At 33.8% G+C, this 19,796-nt stretch overlaps 1 pseudogene; it reads left to right on the top strand.

Annotated features, from left to right (window-relative positions):
- The first annotated feature begins 2,554 nt into the window (after positions 1 to 2,554).
- LOC114074264 lies at positions 2,555 to 19,393 on the top strand (annotated as a pseudogene).
- Positions 19,394 to 19,796: the final 403 nt, after the last annotated feature.

The following is a 19,796-nucleotide window of genomic DNA, read 5'->3' as shown; positions in this document are numbered from 1 at the left end:
CAAAAATCAACATAACTGAGTGATGAAGTTCAATTTGTAATGACATTTCTATTCCAATCGCAGTGTAGAGAAACACATCTATTACTTCCAGAAATTAGTTGTAGTATTTACAACTTACAGTAAACTTAAGAATATGTCCATAATTCATACTGAATATTAGCAATTGATGCATTGTGTAGTTTTCTATGTCTTTGAGATTGAAGGCTCCAGTCTAGTCAAATTCCTTTATAGGTCATCCGACATATTGTTGAGCCCATGTTAAAAGTTTATTTATTTTGGTCTTCTCTTCCTGATTCACTTCTTAATTCAAGGTGCAATAATGTTTTTAAGTTCTTTATGTTCATCACAATTACATTCTAAATTTGATTTTCTTCCTCATAAGATGGTAGTATAGATCTATCAAGAATATTTTTACTATACCTCCAATAACTTCAGTAGATAAAACTTGTGTGAATGCTCAATTAATGTGTGTTATTTAATATGTACTAACAAATAGTTATAACAATAACATTCAAGAAACATAAATAAAAAGTATAAAACATGTATTCAAGAACATCAATTTGTAACATAAGCATAAAACAATGACAGTAAAAATAAATATCATGATAGAACGATTTTATTCATAAATGTATTGACAAAAAAACTATAGTGTACTGAACAACTCAGTAAGAGAAAATACATGAATATTCAATTGTGAAGAACAAAAAGTATTTCAGAATCTTCGATGTTTTAAAGTGGGAGAAAATCCATCTATTTATAAAAAAATAAAGGGTAGCGTGAACACATTTTTAATGTGCCTTATCGACAATGTCACAACCGTAAAGATCATACCTTTTCAGAAAAGTCACAATTTTTTAATAAAAAGTCGCAACTCTTCATAAAATTCACAGGTTATTGTAAATGTCGTGAAGTTTCTAAAAGTCAAACATTTCATAAAAGGGGAATGCTAGCATTTGTAAATAAATAAATTAAAAGGAAATCCTTGTTTGTAGTAACACTATATATATGTATATATCTGTGTGTGTGTGTGTGTGTGTGTGTGTGTGTGTGTGTGTGTGTGTGTGTGTTTGTGTGTGTGTGTTACTGACCTATATATCAGTGATTTGAGTATGAAAGAATTCGCTAATGCTTGCACTAGGGTAGACTATTTACATCACATCGTTTGGCGTTTGGCCTTTCTCGGAACCCAGGTAACACGAAATGTCATTCTTTTAAGACTTTTTTTATGGGGAGCGGAAATAAAGACCACTAAATTTGGGGGTATGGACACCTTGTGTAATATTCTGAAGTTCGATGACACATTTGAGTCTTTTCTCTAATTAGTGTCCTTCTTTAATAATAAATGATCGCTTACAGGTGTATGTACCTATCGACCAAAAGTCTTAAGATCCCTTTTGAGCAAGCTGATAATATTTTCAGAAATATCAAACTAAGATCTAAAAATATGTAAGTTATTTGCAAACATCAGACAATAACCTATTATGTTGTATCTAAGGTTGAGAAATTTATGAGCAATCATTATATCAGGGAGGATAATTTCTCAAGCGTTATATTTTGGAAAAATTTCACTTAAGGACAAAATCTAAAAGACAATATATTTGCATAAATTAGACAAATAAAATAAGAAAAATATGACATAAATAGATGCTTACCAAAATAATGACCCGCAAATGTGTACTCTCTTCGGTTTCATGCCATCAAACCTTGAAGAATAAGCCTCCAAAGTTAAGACTCAAGAGTTAATAGAGATAGGGCCTCCCCTAATATTCAATATGTATAACACGAGACACATCATGGAAAATATTACACAGTAAGAATGCAGTACTGTTAAAATTGCAGATTCTATTTTCTGCGACGTTTGTATACATTCTTCCATAATAGAATTTGAAGCTAGCAAAAAGTTTGGTGAATGGGAATGGGGTGTATATTTACTTGTGGGATATAGTAGAAAAGAATGACATTAAAAAGTATGAAGATGAAAAATACTAATTTGAGGAAATTGGGTAATGATTACTATTCTCTATTCATCGAAAAATTGATCAAGGATTGTGGATTGGGTGTTGGTGATGAAATTGGGCTATATTGGTATCCTTATTTATAAAAGTTTATTTAAGGTTCTTGATTCACAAATTAGGCATGTATTTTGGTCAAGCAGACAAAAATATTTTCTTAAATTTTAGTTTGCTTTTATGTACTTCTATTTGCTAGAAAGGATTGGTTTACAGTTGCTTAAATTATTCAAGAATTTTGACCAAAAAGTTAGAAATTCTCCCATTTAATTAAAAATTCTACACAGTCAATGAATACTAGTTAAAATCTTATTTTTTCCCACACTGTAGGTAAGATAACAATCTTGGAATTATTACGCAGAATTGAAATGCCAAATGACATATTATCCTATTTTGTAACTCTTCTCTGAATGTCCCTTAAGAAACAAGTTTAAAATTTTTAAGTATTAATATATATTTTAGATTTCCTCTCAAAATGAATTAGGAAACCTAATTATGTCTTTATAAGGTGTTCTGCCTCTCTCTTTTAATCCTCACATTCTTCAATGTCTGAGTAGAGGCCTTTGCTTAGCTTGAAAAAAATGTTCTTTTAACATTTTGTTTCCCTCAAAAGCGGAAGAAGAAGCTTGTAAAATTAACAACACGCCATATAAGGTGACTCGAGAATTGGTGAATATAAGAGACTTATATCCTACCCAAAGAATTGATCTGCAAAACCCATGGAAAATCAAGAAAAATCTTACTCATGATGAGATCGTTGTAGGAATGTTGGTGATTCCCTTTTTTGAGATGTTTGAGTATATCCTTCATTACTGGACTTTGGACATGGCCAAAAGTTTTGAGAATGGATGCAAGATGTGTGTTTACATGTGGGATGTAACTGAGGAGAATATCCCTAAAAATTATGAAGGTGGAAGTGTTTGGTTCATCAAGTTGTTCACTGACGATTTTTCTCTTTGGTCTATCAATGTCACGACCCAAAACGGGTCGTGAATGGCACCCACACATACCTCCTTAGGTGGGCGAACCAACACATCTAAACCCCAACATATACCAATAGTTCAACTATAAATAATATAAATAATGCAAAAGCTCCAAAAGATATTAAGCAACCAATTTAAATAAGTTTTATAAAGTTTAATACTTATCATCCCAAAATCTGATAGTCATCACATCAAGGACATCTAATCTCCAATACTAAGTCTAAGAATATCGAATACACTAAAATAAAGAATAAAATGGTATGTGTCTGAGAGAACCCAACACGAGCTTGAATGGATAGCTCACCCTATAACTTGATATGCGGGAGGCTGTCTAGAGCTGAGGGAAATCAGAAGTCATAGGTACACTCGCTGCATTTCCTAAAAGGAAAACAAAGAAGAAAACAAGTAGGACTCAGTACGAGGCAACATGTACTGAGTAAGTATCATCGGTCAACCCAAAATAGTAACTAATATACAAATTTCTAGTGCCCAAACCGACTACACGGGTTGTTACACTATTTGAGACTGTATAAAATTCATCTTGTCCGCAGACACAAGTCTCAGCTGTACAATTGACTCACTTATTAGTAGCATCAGATTTATCTTATGCTAATATTCTTGATGCTTTGACATTAAATGTTAAGACTCATGGCTATAATTATGCTCCTGGATCTGAACTTATATGTTTATCTTACAGAATATAATATAAGTTATTATCTACGTTAAATCCTAAATGTAAATTATTTGATAAATCTAATGAAACTATCTTGGTTGAAACTAGTTTTATAAAATCTAAAATCACCACTAGAAGACCTATTAAATGGGAAGAAATTAATTTTCCAAATAAATGGATTTTAAATTCGGCTGTTTCTCAAAGGCAGGTAGCTGATGAAGCTACTAATAGTGAATATTCTCATATTACTCAAAATCCTGACGAAAAAATTTGTATTGAGTTTAATGAGAAACTTCCTGTTTATAACAGAAGATCATTTTCTGGTTATAGAGCTTTGCCGGATATACAACATATTTCCCCTATTAATGCTGATATTCCTACTTATGGATCAGCTAGAAGTAGACCTTTATCTTTGCACACTTTAAGTGATACTATGAGTGATAGAATAGTGGAAAGGGTAAGAATTGACCCTAACACTAATATTGTGCAGGCAGCAGAAAGGTTGTCTGAATTAGAACCAACTCCATCTGAGATGGACTTTGACGTTGATAAGACGTCGGATCTAAATAGTATTTGAATTATGATGAGTCACCAAATTGATTTTAGTCCAGGATCCCTGACAAGAAGACATATTCAAAATGAATTTCAAAATAAAAAATGGAACAAGTTTAGAACTTGGTTTTTTGAGACTTATAGCCAAGATGATTTAAATAATATATCGCAAGATTTTTATGAAACTTGTGCTTTACATAATAAAATTATTTATTTTGTCCCCTGGTTTATAACAACTTATTTACCGTTATACATCAAAGTTATTGAAAGAACTTTTAAAGAAAGTGATGGTTCTATCACTAAGGTCATCTATCCCCCACAATCTCCGTTTATATTGCCTATTAATATTGGGTTAACTTTTTCAGCTTTTTAAAAATTTATCNTAATAACAAAACGTATAACTACATCGATCATCTACCTTACTCTCAAACCATCATTAGTATCAAAGTATGCTTATCAAATACATGTTCAAACTATGGCTATCTCTTTCTATTTATGCATTTCCTGACAGATATGAGTCCCAAATAAGGCCTATAGCACTAATTTCAAATGTGATAGTACCTTTTCATTGAGACAAAACTTTTAAATCACACACAAAGTCAACTCGACACCACTACCACATACCATGCTTAAGGTACCATTTTAAACCATTATATATATCATGCTAACACTTAGGAAAATTCTTTGTCACTCAAACTATTCTGTATACTATAAGCTCATAACCTCTATTAACCATCAAATGTCCATGTAACACACCTTAAAATTCTATGAAGTCCCATCAAAAGAGTAGTATTAACCCAACTTTATTCTTAATAACCATGTAGTATTATATCTCACCTTTTACATCATTCTTAAGTCTTCTATCCTAAGTTGAGCAATCTAACCTCATTGTAAAATACTAAAATTTTCATACCTCATTATTTGTCACCTATACCAAAACTCATTTTTTTTAGAAGTCGATGATAAACTTCTAGTAAGTCTGTACCGGACTAGTTCACATCTCACAATTATATCTAAACTCATAGGCAAAAATTAAAACAACCATCAACTACACCCCATGGATTTATACGAGAGGTCTTATTCTTTCACTCTTCTCAAATTCTTTTCATGGTGCAAATTCTAAATATCTCACTCCTTCAATATATCAAATTCTTGTTTATCTAGCTTGCTTACCGATCTCATGTTTTACTAATAATCCATGATATTTTATTTCACACTATAAATCAAAACTCTGAGGGTAAACCCTTCCTTAGATCCTTTAACAATCAAAAGTAACAACTTTATGGTCCAAAGCATGCATAAATTCTTTCACGTGCTCAATAACGATGCAATCAATCGTTTCCCATCTTACTAATTCATACCTTGAAAAAATATACCACCAGAAATTCAGACTTATAACAAAAAAAAGGAATTTGAATTATAAGTCCAATTGTGTAACACAATGCCCTTAATTATCTACATTTGCTTATACTTTGAAGATTTTTACGATTCACCTTATCTTAGCTTATCATTGATTGCCTCTCCACCAACCATACCATATGCTTCACTAAAAATCCAACCCTACTCATTTCTAAATTCAACAGTACAACAGAACCTATCATCTCACTCAAGTTGAACGTCTGTACACTCCTCTCTTAAGTTCTATTCAATAGCTTTTAACCAAGCTGATTAACCTGTTATGCTATTACCTTAACCAAAACAAAATAGATGAAATCACGTAATTTTGAACCCAATTCTCGATCCCTTCGAAGATACATCTTTAGTTCTTACAATCAGAGAAAATAATTCTGCTCTCACTTATTTTTCTTAAGGCTACACATCCCACAAGTTTTATCTTATTTTAGTTATGATTCCAGCTCCTTTAAATTATATTCGAGTGTGCCCTAAATCTCCTAAAATTTATCATACAACCACATTACTCACTAAATAGTAGAAATATCAACCTTAGATACTCGCAAGTTTTTATCACCATACAAAATTTATTTGACCAATAATTTGTATTCTATAATTTGCATCTCCGTCACCATCCATCACTTACTCCTATCACCATCATGTATTTGTAAGCCCTTTTCATCACCACAAAGTCAAAATTTTTTTTCCTCGACATGACACCTTAAACTCAGATATAGTAATCAAAATGAAGGGACTAACAAATTTTATATTCACTTTCTTACTAAAATCTTCATTTTACTTCACCCAAAGTATACCCACTAGGATTTTCTTTCCCTATAAGTCTGTCATGCTAGTATCAATCTACCTTTTGAAGCTTAAGATAAAACCACCAGTCCTCACTCAAAACCCTCAAGATACATTGCACAGTTTAAGTTGTGTTAATATTTGTACCAAAGATCCACCACTAAAGATTTTCTTTAAAATAATGCTCAACCACTAAAATTTTCCTTCAAAATAATGCTCAATCTAAGTTCTTGTAGTAATAAACTAGTTGGTTTCTCAAATGTGAATGCAACACTAAATCTTATTATCTGACCATGTCGTACAACTTGTAACTCCTTTAGTAATTAGTATTCATACTTGACAATCGACGTACCTGTTTCCACATAACCCTAGTACTGCCACACCGTGAAAGTCCATTAGATACCTTACTAGAACACATCATACCTGTCCATAATATCGTACCCAAATAGCCCACATATTTCTACCCATTGAATAATTGCAAAACATTATCGAATATGTTCTCTCTCTAGACCAAACAATTTGTTTTACTTCTTAGATCAATTCAATAACAAAATAACACACTTCCTAACTCTAACCAAGTAAGCATCGATGACTTTCTCGAATATACCCTCACTCTATGAAGTCATAGTAGTGTCTTTATTAACCGACACTCGACATGAGACTACCACCACATTTTGCGATCGAGAAAATATATCTATTTCTAAGGACATATTTTTTTTTCTTTCTGTTGTTGCTATTTCAACTTCAAATACTCTAGTAGTACCCATATTTGAAATAGAGAGTAGAAGTTCAGATACCAATTTGTATCACCTAGATACCAATTGGATTCAAGTAGTAGCACGAAAGAAAGAAAGAAATGAGCTTTCCTAAAGTCCTATAGCTTCTCGAAGAAAAGTAAAGGCGTCCCCTTACCGTTCCGCAAGACTCTACTAGACTTGTCCTTGTGTGATGAGATCAACGAACCTAACGCTCTGATACCAAGTTTGTCACGACCCAAAACGGGTCGTGAATGGCACCCACACTTACCTCCTTAGGTGGGCGAACCAACACATCTAAACCCCAACATATACCAATAGTTCAACTATAAATAATATAAATAATGCGGAAGCTCCAAAAGATACTAAGCAACCAATTTAAATAAGTTTCTAAAGTTTAATACTTATCATCCCAAAATCTGATAGTCATCACATCAAGGACATCTAATCTCCAATACTAAGTCTAAGAATATCGAATACACTAAAATAAAGAATAAAATGGTATGTGTCCGAAAGTATAGGACATCATGTCGTGACCGAGAGAATCCAACACGAGCTTGAATGGATAGCTCACCCTGTAACTTGATATGCGGGAGGCTGGCTAGAGCTGAGGGAAATCAGAAGTCATAGGTACACTCGCTGCATTTCATAAAAGGAAAACAAAGAAGAAAACAAGTAGGACTCAGTACGAGGCAACATGTACTGAGTAAGTATCATCGGTCAACCCAAAATAGTAACTAATATACAAAGAATAATAGTATGAACTCAACTATAGCACTTAACATGTGATAAGCAACAAACAACATGAACAAGTGTCAATAACAATAAAGTAAGCACGTATTAAGTCAACGGTATCAAGATCACACATGAGGACTCATGCCTCCAAACCAAACCATTTTGGGAGTTGAGTTCTTTGAGATTGAATATCTTCCATTAATTCAACATATTTTTCCTTTAATATTATCGTGTCGGAACGTGACACTCCGATCCAAAAATACCGTGTCGGAACGTGACACTCCGATCCAAGAATATCGTGTCGGAACGTGACACTCCGATCCAAGAATACCGTGTCGGAACGTGACACTCCGATCCAATTATACTATTAATTTATCCTTTATTATCACCGCTTTCAATTCATTGTTATATTATTTTCATCAAGCCTTCTTTATTCAAGGCATCACTTCGATAGATAGGATTAGAGAATATAAATTCTACGGTCTCAGGATTTCAGACCAATCACAAACCACACAACCAAATCACACAATCACACAGTCAAGTACATAGAGAACTTCACAATATCATTCAAGGCATATCAATCACTATTAAGAGTTTACTATCAAATAGCATAAACCATAACCTACCTCCACCGAAGAATTGAAGTCAAGTAACTACTTCTCCAATGCCTTTCCTTTCCTTATTGCCTCCGAACCTTTCCAATCTATCAAGTATATACATGCACAATTTGTAAGTTAGCTAGTCTATAAACACTCAGATTATTCTATATTTAGCCTAGACCCAAAAACTCACCTAATTATAAAATCAAATTCCTAAAGCTCAAACTAAAGGTAGGTCTTAGTTCCCATGATTAACATAAATTTAATGAAATATAAATAATTTCATACAGCTAATATTTAATTACCTATTTTAATATACTAAACTCAATTTATAAGAGGATGATACGCAGTTTAATTCAAGATTAAGCACTGGTTTCGAACCCTAGTGGCAAAACGTCTAACCCAATTTTACAACTTAGCAATTTTTCTCATCTAATACCTTCTTATCAAACCATAATTAATTTCATACTTCAATGTATAAAATTATGACATATAATAAGGTATAAAATATTTTAATGTCTAAAATTTTAAGTTACTGGTGCCAACCCAGTGGCAGTAAGCTTTTCCACATGCACATCCATACCTTAATCTTCCAATTTGTTTACACATTAATGATTAATGGCTGCCTAACTTTTTCAATCGACAATTTGTACTTAAACCTATCTCGTAGCAATTTAGCATACACCTGAACATTTATAGTTTTACAAGAACTAATATATTCTTTCCACCAATCTGCATGTTACGAATTTATAAAGAAACTTATCGCTAAACGAATCCACGCTTAATCTTTAATGTAGCTGCACAGGTAAGCCGTCTTTCTCACTGTTCTTTTTTTTTTTTCTCTTTTCTTTTCTTCTACAGATTATTTGTTACCCTAATTATTATACTCATATAATTATAATAGTGATAAAAGTGACCCACTATTAATTATAAAATTATTTCTTAATAATTAACTAAATAAATTAGTAAAATTGCCCCACTAATTTAATAATTATAATTATGAATAGTCCAAAACACCCACTTAAATCTATCAGAAAGTATTTTCTAACATAAAAATTTCTAGTGCCCAAACCGACTACACGGGTTGTTGCAATCAAATTGTTCAAGGGTCGCAAATTGGGCGAGGGTGATGAAATTGGGATTTATTGAGATTCAAGATCTGCGACTCTAGTGTTCAAATTGCTTTCTCCGATTGGGTCTTAGTGGAAAGGTCCAATAATTTATGATCAAAAATAAAATATATGCTATCACAGTCTTTAGTTTAGTATTACTCTTTCGTAAAATTGTAATAGCTAAAGACCTTATTATGATATTCGAATTCTTGAAGTTCCCAATTTTTGGTACGCAATTACCTTTTTGTACTTGTGTTTCATTCCATATAACTATAGTGTTATTTTAAGTTCATGTAATTGTTTAGTAGTTTTGATGTTCTTTGTCAACCTTTAATATATATGCTCCTCATTACAAAGGAGCTTAGCGTGAGAAATAAATTGATGTACATACAAAGAATGCCTGGAAATAATCAAGGCTCCTCATTACTTGAATTTGCTGATATCATTGATCGTTTTCATGTAACATCAAAGAGACGGTTTCCATTTTATTGTTTTATAGGCTAGTGACTACAATTAATATGCAGCAAGTAGATTCTATGAAGATTGTATGTAAATTTAAAGATGTTACAAATGGCAAAGTTTTTATGGCCATTCGGCGAAAGTTAATATACTCACAGCAAATTCCTGGAAATAAGGACCTAACATGACCTAAATAAGGATCCCCTTTCACGCACAAACTCACTTGTGGAAGATTACCCAAGCTTGTATTCTCCCATCATATCTGCAACATATTCCTTAATCAAGGCTGAATCTTTGAGTTGATGTAGAGGTGAGGTGGAAGAAAAGGCTTGGGATGGATTTTTGAGTCTTCGTGCTAGATATATGCAGTGAGAGTGGCTTTCCATATAGATTAAATTTAACAAATCAATATTGTTTGAGATCTCCATAAAATTTCTAATTCTTCGTACATGGGGGAATTTTTAAGTTGATGATAACTATAGAAAATAAGAGTACAAAGTACCGGGGCATGTTTGAGTAAAGGAATATGATTTCTAAATTTAACAAAGATGTATTAACTTAAGTCAAAACCGAATTTGTAACAATATAATATAGGGTCTAAACTCTTTCAATCAATCTGAGCCAAAGTTTTTGCATTAGCAGATGAATATGGATATATTCATACATGTCTTTTTCTCCATAATCGGAAGGAACTCTCAGCTAGCTTATTTAGTCTGCAGTTTTCCGCAACATAAGTTAAACTAACAATGGTAGTCATATGACTCATATCTTTGATCTTTGTGTAGAAATGAACACAAACAATCTTCATCGTTAAAGGAAACATTTAAGGAACATATATGGTGTCCTGCTATATTTTGTTAGTATTTAACAAATATAGAAGGTTCTTGTGATAACTCGAGTTGTTTGATCCAGTTTTTCCAACACATCTTGTTCGATTGTTCTTGAACGGTCTGAGAGCAAGAACATTCTTTCTCAGTTTCTCAGAAAAGTCACAAGTTTCAATGGTTATTCTCCCCAAGTTAATACACTCACAACAAATGCTTGGAAATAAGGACCTAACATAACCTAAATAAGAATCCCATTTCACGCACAAACTCACTTGTAGATGCTTACCCCAAGCTTGTCTTCTCCCATCATATCAGCAACATATTACTTAATCACAAGTGCTAAATCTTTCAGCTGATGGCTTCTGCAAAGTGTGATTGACTTTAATGAAGGAATAATGTCTGGGATCTTCTTAAGGTTTCTAATTCCTCGTGCATGGGAAAATATTCCTATGTGTCTTCCAAATAGAAAAGGTTGACCTGATATATTATACTCAAATTCTCTCACATTGAGTCCACTTATAAACACATTTAATTCAAACACAAAATAATCATCAGTTCTCATATGTCATAGCTTTGCCAGTCACAAAATACTAGGTTATAGTAAACTGTCTGATATGTTATTCACCACCTGAGCTTTTAAACAAGTCTAGTGCTACAAAGTTTGTTTCGCTTGTTTTCCCACTAATTGATTTCTCCTCTAAGTTGCAAACAAGAATTGTAAGTGCTTCAACATTTGCCAAAAGAAGGATTGATTTGTCATGATGAATGTAACACCCTAGAATTTATTTTGAGCTAAGACTCGAACCTTCCTTCGTAGTGAGTGAGATTTTCTCAATGAACTTAAAAATTCTTGAGTGGTAAGGTCATTAGAGATAACACCTTATGCTCCAAGGAGAGGAAAAGAGAAAAGCACTCAAGTCATTCCTATGTTCTCTTAAATTTTGGGTCAACTTAAAATGACCATAATTCTTAGTACATAAAGACTTAGGCGCACAACAAGATATTATATTATATCCCTTTGATTACTCTTTACAATGCCATCGAGTTTTCTCAATTACGATCTCTGAGTAAAAATTGATGAGTTATTAACTAACAACGTGCAAACCTGGTAGCAGCTCCGCGATGGCTCGGCTCCCAGCTCATTTTAATAAGTTATTTAAGGGTATTTTATAACTAAAAACCCTTAGAAGGTAATCTAAATTTCCCAAAATGTGTAAAAATCTGTTTTTAAAAATCAAACCCTCTCATTCGCTCTAAAGATTCTATGCTCACGAAAATTAAGAAACTCTGAGGCTAAGTTCATCTTTCAAGATTTTCCTTCAACTTCTGCAAGAAGATGATTCCTTCAAGTAGGTAAGCATCCATAGTGTTGGTATGTTCACCCACACGCCAATGATGTTAAATTTCAACTTTTAATTCGCTCTAAAAGTTGAAGCATTGATGTTCTTGTTGTACATTCAAGAATTTGCTTTCATTCTTGAATTGGGTTGAGATTGATGTTTCGAGAGGAAATCAATTCGATTGTAGAGTTCTGTTTTATTAGATCCTTGATAACATGTATTGGAAGTCTAAATCTAAAGAAAAATTGAGAAAAAGAATCAAATTTAGGCCTATTGGGGTTAGAAAACGAGGAAGAAAAAGTCGGACAAGGAACATGTAGCAGATCCGCGTCGCGGACCTGTTCCTCCCATGTATAAATTTTCTCTCTGCGCTGCGGACTCCACTCTTTGAAATATTATTTCGAGCAAACATTTTAAACCATATCCACATCGCGGACTTACTTCCGGACGGTGTTTTTGAACCGTTTCTCATGCTTAACTATCGAAAACCACTCCTCAATATCAAGATATATTTTCTACCACAAATCATAACCTTGAATTCATAATTAACATTCAAGGTAGAGCTAAGAGTTAGGTATTAAGAGTTCTTTCGAACATTTTGGGAAGTCCATTTGAATCATTTGAGGAGTCTTCTACAAATTTCTAGTAACTAGGTACTTTTACCGCGCTTCGCGGGGTTATAAATAATAATTGCATTGACATTGTAATTAATTTTTTTTACTAATATCCATAAATTAAATATAATGGAAAAATAGATTTTTTTTTAAAAAAGATTTTATCAATATTTCAACATGAATTTGATAATTTGTTATGATCACATAATTCAAGAACCTCTAATGAATGAATTATTCAAAAAATAATAAATCATTGATTCTTTAATAAACATTAAATGAAAAATAAAGAAGAAATTAAGAATATACATACAATGACTTTTTGTAATATAAATAAACATTTACGTTGCATTGATTATAAATGAGAATTCATGGAATTGAGTACAATAATGTTTTTCTGTAAAATAAGTATACATACTCTATGCATATATATTCAATATAACCGGAGACAATAAATTTGCAGAAACATAAAACAAGTGTTTGAAACACATATTCAAAAGCAACAATTAATATCCTAAGCATAAATTAGTAAGTGTAGTAAAATATACCGGAATATGTAAAAATAGAATGTAATGAGTCCATTGAATGCACAATGTCCCATAAAAAATGATTCCCCTCACCATAGGTTTGAAAAATTACATCCACTGGGATTAAAAGATTTTATTCACCAACTCATAGATAAAAAATTAACGGTGTCATTTAGTCACTCAACAGGAACAAAGTACTCAAATATTGAATCTTGCGGAAGTAGAAGAAGAAGATCAAAATAGTTAGATAGTTAACTAGAAATTCTTTTTAGATTTGGTTCTCCTTTCTAATTTGTACATTGACATTCAGATTCTAGGTTTATCTTCCGCATTGTTAGTTAGTTATTAGATTTTATATTAGTAATGAAACTTAGCTTACTTATTTAACTTGCTTCCTAACTTAAATGTCTTATTTTTTAGATTTATTGCTTTGGTTGATTTCTAGTAGTGGTTCTCACACCATGTTTTAGTGTGGTTCCAACCTTGACGGTCTAGGTCGTGAAAAACTTGATATTAGATCCTAGGTTCGTTGATCTCGATATACCGAAATGAGTCTAATAGAAACTAATGAATGATATGATTAAGGCTTATTTTTAAGTATGTGCATTTTTTTGTAAATTTTATGTCAAAAAAAGAGTTTTCATGAAAAATATTCTCTTGTTAAATTGCACTTATATGAAATATGTGTAATTTGCTTCTTGAGATTTTAGTGTTTTGATGTTGTCTTGAGAAGAAGCTCTTTGATATTCATGTTGAGGTCATATTTACGTGGAGAAGGAGGTTCCTCATTATATGTTATGAAATGTTGAGCTCTCATGTGTTGTGAATTATGAATTAAGTTGCTATGTTGAATGTCATGTTTATGTGTTGAATGGAGTTGGGAAGTATTTCTATCAGTTTTGAATCATTATGATTTTATGTTGTTATTGTTTGGGCTGCTAAAAAGTTTTAGGTGTCATTCAGGGACGAATGTTCCTGGGGGGGGGGGGGATAATGTAACACTCCAGAAGTTTAATGACTTATCTAGAGACTTACTATATCAAACAAGCCTTAAAATAGTGTTTCTAAGCCTGAAATTAGGTATTCAATCTATTTATGAAGTATTAAAATCAAAACGTCAAGAAACGACCAAGACGTGCGAGACTAGTCAAAAAGGAACTATTGTGCCTTAGTATGTTTCAAGGAATTTTCAGAGTCAGAATTTAGTCAAATTTTGTAGAAAGGTTTTAAAAACATAGGGGAGTGTGTTTATGGTCGAAACATCCGGGTATTAATCCCGAAGGACGACCTAAGGGTCCTTGAGGAGGACCCTAGCATTTGACCCTTAAAGTTGACATTCGACAGTGGCAGTCGATGATCAAAATGATGAGTCGTCGATAGGTCAACATCCCGTCAATGGTGGTCGTTGGTGAAAAATTAGCCATTTTACATAAATGGCCAAAAAGGTAACTCTCTGAATATAATCACAGTCTGCCATATCGGTGCCATGGTTCGGTCTACGGGACGTAGACAGGGTTCTGTCGTTTGGAACTGCACTTCACTGTCTGAAAATTGGTTAAGTGAGGGTGGTTAGGGAATTGATTAATTAATTAATTAGGCGTATAGGTCGGTTATAATTAGTTAATTAAGGAAAATATAAGTACCCTAAGTCAATTAACTAACCTAACACCCCATCAATTCCCGAAACCCACTTAGCTCCAACTTCTCTCTTGTTTGTCTCTCCCCAAACTCAGACCTCCATTGAAGGAACACTATAGATCCAATATAAGGACGAATTCACCAAGGACTCCATCTCAAATTCATGGTAAAATCATCCTCAAGGTACTGTTTTTTTCACTCTTGGGATTCTTTCCCCACGAGGCTCCTTCGACTATGGTTTTTATAACTTCCCTAAGATAAGGGTTTCAATCTATACATGGGTTCTCTTTTCAAAACTAAATTTTTATTCAATTGTGCTTAATTGTGATCTTTTACTGTTGATTAACCATATAATTGTTGATAATCTATGAGATCTGTCATTAAGCCCTTGTTCTTCCCTAAACTCATAATATCTTGAATGTTCTATGTTAATAGTGGAAGATGATGAGTATATAGATTATGAAGAAGTACAATTGATATGTAATACTTCTTGAATTTACCTTGTTTATGTATTGGTTATATATTCTTGGTAGTGGAAGTATGAAGGTTCATGAAAAGGTCAAGGAGGTATGTTGATTGATTCTTCTTGAATTCAATTATGAAATATGAGTTACTTAGATAGTAATGCTCCTATGTAAATGTGTGGTCGTGATGTTGATGATTAATATCACTTATCTTTAACCTTATGCACATGAATTCATTATGAAGTATGTATACATGATATAGTATGATCATTATATGATTGAAATTAGTCTGTCATGATTATAATAAATTTTTAAGTGAAAGGTTTTCTCACTTGTTATTGGTTTCTAAAGTTACAGGATTGTTCTCACATATGATGACCTATGAGCTAATATGATAAAATGTTTACATAGGGGTCTAGAAGAAATGAGCTGATTACAAAAGGTAATAAATGCTTAGCACCGAAAGGGCATGTAAATAAGATGGAGGTCTTACGTGTAGGAAGTCCGGCCTCTCACATGGGTTTCTTCACATTAAGCAAGTCCAGATTCCCAAGATATGTGTTGTCGCATGAGCTAGAAACCATCACGTCTAGAAAGTCAAGATTTCTACTAGCAATCCTCCTTGACCCTTAACTATGTGCCCACATAGGAATCTATCTTGGTTGATCCACCTAGATAGCTATGTATGAATGGTTAGACCATAGTCATGTGTTAACCCTCTCTTTTCGGTATGAGAGTAGAACACCGTATTCCATATAGCTCAAATAGTCTACTATCGGTTCTGCACTTCTTTCCCTTATGTAAAGGTAAATGAACAATCAAAGTGTATGAACTGTTTTTAGTGATTTTCTTGAATGTTTCTACATAGTGTGAGGGAGGGTATGAGACTTCTCTTACATATTGCACATATTAGGTTCCTAAGGGATGGTATTAGTAGTGTTCTTGTATGATTATGTTTGTTATATATTATGCATGTCAAGATATATATGATCTTATGAATAAAACAATTTATTGTGAAATATGAAGCTATGTTGTATGTATGAAGTAGGTGAATTTATGTGATACATAGCTTTGGAAAGGGTTATGGTGTTCTATTCTTGGCATTCCACAAGTATTGTTTGGGTTGCTTATATGTTGGGTTAATATCACGTTGGCTTGCCTTATGATGTTCCATATGTGTGCATGTAAGGTTGTTTGATACTAAGCATGGTTTTGATTAAATTGTAACTTTTCTCAAGCATTGATTTTATGAGCGTTGATTTTATGCTTAAAAGTCATACTTAGTACATGTGGTTTGTACTAACCCATATTTCTTTCCCTTTTTAAGAAAGAATGTAGGTTCGGGCCATTGAAGTATGGGGGCCATTTTGAAGGAAGACTTGGAACTTTTCCCATGTTATTGGTGAGTACTCAAGTTTGGGGATGTTGCCATTCTTCTATCCTATCCATGATGATGCTTATGTCTAGAAACACTTATTTTCTCCTTTATCATTTGAGACTATTGTTGTAAGTCAATATATTGCATATTGTACTTGTTAGGTCTATGCCCAAATGTTGTAATTCGCTTTAGATGGTTTAATGTGAGACTATGATTAGACTATCTTATGGATTATTTCATAATTGAGAAGTCTATGTATACCTCATAAGCAAGGAGTCTATGCACAAATGTTGTAATTCTCTTTAGATGGTTTAATGTGAGACTATTATTAGACTATCTTATGGTTTATTTCATAATCGAGAAGTCTATGTATTCTTCATAAGCGAGGAGTCTATTTAAACTACATATATAATACGCGAGAAGTCTAAGTATACTTCACTATTTAAGATTTTTAAATTTTCCACATTTTAACCTATATGTAATGATGAATGCTAAGGGATAGTCCAAGTCCTCTTCAAGGATGAAGACACCGGTTATGTCTAGGGGTTGCTCCCTGGACGTGACACCGTAGCTCCCGCTAATGATCCAGCTGAGGAACCTGCAGAGAGAGATCGCAGTCGAGGCTGAGTTAGAGGAAGAGCTACGGGAAGAGGCCATGGATAGTGGTGCCTATTGTAAATGATTTGCCAAACGACTATGTTCTTGTGAATGAGAACCCTCAAGTACATAACGACGAGATAGAAGAGAAAGTTGAGTTAAAGAATGTTGAGGAGGTTGTAAATGAGAAAGGAGGATAAGCTGAATCTGCAAGAATCCCTCACATTTACATGGTGTTAGCTCAAAAGATCATGTCATTTTTGAAAAAGTTGTGTGGCCCGGGGATGATTCCACCTACTGAAGTCCTCACAAATCTCCTGTTGCTAACACTGTGCCCAAGACGGTTGGGGAGGTCGGTAATGATACTTTCTTTCGTCCTCTGTTGGGTTATGTGATGAGCGGTAATTAGCATGATATGTTGACAAAGTTTTTAAAGGTCAAGCCCCCAATATTTTTTGGTTCTGAGATAGAGGATGCTTATGAGTTCATATTGGATTGTTATGAGAGGCTGTATAAGTTGGGTATCATGCACCAAGATGGGGTTGAGTTCATATCGTTTCAACTTCAAGGTGAGTCCAAGCAATGGTGGAGAGAGTATATGGAATGCGGAGCATCTACATTACCTAACTTACTTTGACCCAATTTCATGCCTTATTTTTAGCGAAGTATATGCCTAGGACATTGAAAGATTGAAAGAAGGATAATTTTATGGTATTAGAATAGTGTAGTATGTTTGTGGCTGCTTATTAAGACAAGTTCCATGCTTTATCTAGATATGCTACACAATTGGTTACCACTGAAGATGAGAGGATCTGGTTGTTTATTAAAGGTTTGGGTTCTCAGCTACAAGTGTTATCCGTTCACATGACTTCTTCAGGATGGAGCTTCAATGAAGTAATTGATTATGCCAAGAAGGTGGAGGTGGTGTAGTCAGGAAGACAAGCTACAGAGTTGGCTAAGAGGGCCAAAAATTCTAGAAATTCTTAGGGCTCCTATGCTAGAGGATCCGGTCGACCTATACTCGCGGCCAAAAATATTAAGTCCGCCATGCCCGCCTCTACCGTTAACTATTCTGGGACTCCTTCTAGAAATTTTTAAGCTGATCATAGTGTTGGGCAAGTGGCGAGCAGCAGACCATCTGGCGGCCCGCTCTTGCTTTAGTTGTGGGGAAATTGGACACATGATGAGTAATTTCCCATAACCGCGTCCACTTGAGTCTGAACAACAACCTTCTCAGGCAATTGTACCCGCTAGAAATTGTAATAATTGTACAGGACATCCACAAGTAGGAAGAGGAGGAAATCAGAGAGATCATGAAGGTAGAGGAAATTGTAATAGAGGTAGAGGTAATTCGCAACTAGGTAGGGAGGTGGCTCGTGTTAATGATAGAGGGGCAAGAACAAGGTAAAGACATCTGATGCAGTGATAACATGTAATATTATTGTCTGTGATGGAATGGATAATGTACTATTGGATCCGAGTTCCACTATTCTTATGTGTATGTGAGATTTGCCTCTGATTTTGAGATGTTATGCGATGTTCATGGTGATCCTCTACGTGTTTCTTACCCGGTTAGTGAATCAATCCTAGTCACCCATGTGTATCGTGCTTGCCCTATTTATTTTATGGTATTTTACACTTGGGTTGATTTGTTGATTTTGGATATGGTGGACTTCGACATAATATTAGGCATGACATGGTTGTCTGGATTATGTTGTTCTTAAATGTAATACTTAGTCTATAACTCTAGAAATTTCAGGAAGGGAAAAATTAGAGTCGGAAGGGGTGTACAAGCCTGAGGAAGCTAAGATTATATCCTCTATCTGGGCTAGTGAATTAGTAGAGTCAGATTGTTTAGCTTATTTGGTTAATGTTAGGGATGTTGAGATTGAAGCTCCATCCATTGGGTCTATTCCGGTGGTGTCCGCATTTGATTAAAGTTTATCCAAATGATTTTGCCGGCATTCCTCTAGATAGAGACATAGATTTTTGTATTTACTTGGAGCATGATACGTGCCCCATTTCTACCCCTCCATATAGCATGGCTCCGGAAGAGTTGAGATAGCTGAAGGCTCGATTCCAACAACTTCTTGATAAGGATTTTAATGTTCCTAGTGCTTTCCATTGGAAGCCCTGGTTTTATTTGTTAAAGAAGAAGGATAGCAGCACGAGGATGTGCATAGATTATTGGCAATGAAATAAGGTCACTATTCAGAAATGGTACCCTCTATGTAGGATAAATGATATTTTTGACGAATTACAAGGTGCAACGGTCTTCTCTAAGAGTTATTAAATATCAGGGTATCATAAATTGAATATTCGGCCCGAAGATATACCCAAG

The sequence above is a fragment of the Solanum pennellii genome, chromosome 10, assembly GCF_001406875.1.
Source record: "Solanum pennellii chromosome 10, SPENNV200".
Classification (NCBI taxonomy): domain Eukaryota; kingdom Viridiplantae; phylum Streptophyta; class Magnoliopsida; order Solanales; family Solanaceae; genus Solanum; species Solanum pennellii.
Note: the sequence above shows the minus strand (reverse complement) of the source record. Positions and strands in the feature narration are given on the sequence as shown.